Source organism: Cyprinodon variegatus, unplaced genomic scaffold, assembly GCF_000732505.1.
Source record: "Cyprinodon variegatus isolate N-32 unplaced genomic scaffold, C_variegatus-1.0 Scaffold415, whole genome shotgun sequence".
In the NCBI taxonomy this organism is placed as follows: Eukaryota; Metazoa; Chordata; class Actinopteri; order Cyprinodontiformes; family Cyprinodontidae; genus Cyprinodon; species Cyprinodon variegatus.
The window spans coordinates 260013-263769 of record NW_015150868.1 but is presented as its reverse complement, the minus strand read 5'-3'; positions in this window follow the sequence as shown (position 1 = coordinate 263769).

The window sequence follows — 3757 nt, the reverse complement described above, 5'->3', positions numbered from 1 at the left end:
GAAAGTTATGTTTAGTTTTCTCAAAGGTGTCTGTTATAATTGACTTCTCTTTGAGTTTATGTCGATAAAGTTTCCAACTTTCAGAAATAAATGTTCAGTTATTTGCTCTATTCAATAATGGCTTTAAATATGGAGTTTGTTCATCAGCGGCGCCATGTGCACAGAAAACAGGCAATAATGGATAGATGGGCATTCTGATGAGACTAATACATTTCTGGAGATACATGAACAGTGTGCAGTCGGATTGGCTACCCTGCATTATTTAAATTTAGTCAACAAGTAAAAGAAAATAAAACTTTTCCAATTTACTTCCACAGCATGAAAGCTTTTCCAGACGCTTTAGCAGCAACAACATGAATCTGTTGATGGAAAACCACAGATATTATATTAATGATAGTTTTTGAGGAAATGAGCACGCAAATAACATCAAGAGCATTTTGTAAATATATTTTAATATATTGTCTAACTTGGTGCGCTGGAGGCCCTGCCACCTGAGAGCATGGGGGTCCAGGTTTCCATGGTCCACCCGGAAACATGAAGACATTTCTGCTGGTTTGAATCAAAAAAAATAACAGGAAATGAAATAATTATTACAAATAGACTTTAGTAACTCTTTTGGCTCTATATGCATAAATATCTTCCGTGATAACGTAAAGTCCTCAATCATTAATAAGCTTAAAAACATGTTGCAGGCGGCGCTGGGAAGCTTTCATCTTCCTGAAGAAAAACGTTAAAATAATCTCTTTCTTTATTTATATTATTCCTTATAACTGACCAAACAATTCCCGGCTTCTAAATGTTTTGCCGTTTAAGGTATTTTTCTCTGGTTTGGGATTATAACTCCAACTTAATGCAGAATGAACTTTCATTAATTAGAAGAGGATCTTTTATTTCTATTAAACCATCCCATATCACGCAGCTTGAATTACTGTTGTTTAATTGTAAAATGAAGAAAGATGGATGCCCATCTCCTGCAGGCTGATCTATTTCAGGTTTTTTGTTGTTAAAGCTGATTTTTCATGTAAGGTTTTCATCTCTGAATTAGAATCAGACCTTCTAACTGCTGCTTTAACAGGGTGGCCGACCTTTATGCGCGCGCACATGCCTACCACCCAGACAGCCCGTCTCTGAGCCGGGGTGTCTGCTTGCCCCTGGGGGTCAAGGTCACGTTTAACGCAGAAAGACAACCGTGGCGGTGCAGGGCAGAGAGACATACGGATGCCGACTGAGCTCAAGTTCAAGGCCAGCGGAGACAGACGCGCTGCAGCTCCTGTTTGCTCCAAAAAAAGAAAAATCCAACAGCAGATAATAATTACTGCTGTAATCCTCACTGCCTTATTATAACTTCGATCATCTGAATGTGATTCCTGGAGAGAACAGAAGACTTTAAGCCTAGTTCATGTTTTTGGTTACTATGACTTAGTGAAACAGGACCGAGTTCTCTCAGACCAGCCAAAGGCATCAATAAGACTTTAGTTTGAGTTTGTCCCTTTAGTTTTTAAAAGAAAAATAGACTTTAAACTACATCAACGGGCGTGTATCAATTTATTATGTACAAGAAAAAAAAAAAAAAAAAAAAAAAAAAAAAACAACAGGTCAGATCGCCATATGCTTTAAAAAATCACCAAAAAAATAAGTTATTAAATTGTGACATGCCCGTTGATATAATTTATTGTATTGTATTTTTCGTACAAAACTAAAGGGATAATCGGGTCTTGACTATGGGCATAATATCAGAGATCCAAGTATTTTTCTAAAAGGATCCACTTTAAATCTGAGGCAAGTAGTGATTGTGGCTGTTAGATCATTTCCATCCCACCTTCACATGGCCTCTATAGCCTCTAACCTGCACGTTTTTAGTGGTTTAACTTCTCGGTGTTTTAAAATCTAAGAAGAAAATAAATGTTATCAACAAAAAGACGTAGTTTGTCCTTCATACAGCATCTTTCAATGCTTATAAACCAAAATGTTTCCTTTGAATACATGAATATCCTTTCAACATTTGTCCAAATAAAAATAGGAGAACAACACTGTTGACTGTTTGTGTTTTTCTCTTATGGCTGCTCAAACACAATGCAAACCTTTAGGAAAATAAAGGAAGTCACAAACTCCGATTATAGTTACACAGAATGCAAACCCCTACAAACTAAACAGTAGAGTGGAGGTTCCTCTTTTAATAATAAAAGCATAATTCAGGCCAATTTCGCGGATTAAAATGTGGCTCCTCACTTTATGCATCAGATTTACTTGTTCAGACTAAAGATAAACATAAAAAAATTACTAAAACCATTTATTCAGTCTCACGCACGTGATTCATTCAGTGTAACAGTTTAAAAAAATATATAAAACATCTTTAAACATGAGTATTTTTAGCGCTTATTAGAATAAGATCATACTGTTCGGTCTGATAGATGAGAACCTGTGTAACAATAAAAAAAAAATAAAAAAAAAACGATTAAAAATCCCATTCTGGGTTTTTGGTTGTTTTTGTATTTTATATAATTCTTTTTAGAAAATTAAATAATTTCGAAAAAGAAAAAATGGACTTTATTCTTTAAAGGAAGTGACTCATTTTTCCTATCAGAACATTGGACAGAAATCGTTCGTCATTATAGGAAAAAAAAAAAGAAGAAAAGTTGATGAAATGAGAAGGAAATCTTTGAGCAGCTCTGGATCGACTTTTCTATTCCTATCCACCATCGGTTCTAACTTAATAACAGGAATCAGCCTGGGGGGGCGGCTCACTGCGCTATCCTCTCAATGGATCCATTCGACCCAATTTAATGATCTAAAACAGGGAGAGAAAGTTTAGTGACAAAAATAAAGTTAAAAAAGCTAAGAAGCAGGTGAAGGGCGGAGGATGCAAAGCCAACCGAAGGAAAGAAAAAAGGACCTGGGGCCAAAAACTGAAAGGGGGGTGTACAGTTCTAAGTTTAACTTTTTATTTATTTATTTTTTTTTAAATCATGGAGAACAAATATAAAAATGCTGAAACCTCATTTTTATTTAATAAATATTTGATGTTTACTGATGTTAAATTTAGACCCATTTCCATTTGTTTTGGTTTTATTCAGCCTGGATCAGATGAAAGACGCAGAACCGCATTTCTTTAATCAATCCTTTAATGATAGCTGATAGTTTTAAATAGTTTTCTATCTGCGCCCCTTCGGTCCAGAAAAGGTGCGAATAAACCAAAATTTCCGACAATATGGCCGGAAGACCGCACCCCCCAAAAAATAAATAAATAAAATAACAGGTATAAAAGGAAGAGATGTGCGAGATGAACAGCCATCTGATTACAGCTTTGAGCAACAGACCAAAGAATCGATAAATAACAGAAAGTTTATAGAAATAAAATCAAGTTTCCGTTCCTCTGCGTCTTTTGTGAAATCAGTCATCCTAACAGTAGCAGACCAGCTTTAGTGAACTGGGCCTCAAACAAGCCTGTGTGCAGTTTTAAAGTTTAAACAAACTCTTAACAACATAAAAATCTTAAACACTATTTAGAAACATGTAAAACATGTTCTATTGTTCATTATTTAATGTATTGCACTTTAATATAAAATAATAAAAATAAATAGAATTAACAGAAATAATCCATGTGTAAGTTTTATCTTTTTTTTCTGCTTCTCTCTTTGATCTTAAAAAAATTAAATCTGCTATTCAATGAATTTCTATTTTAATAATTAAACTTTATTGATCTCACATTGGAGAAATTCCCTCTCTGCATTTAACCCCTCCCCTTGGGGAGCAGTGG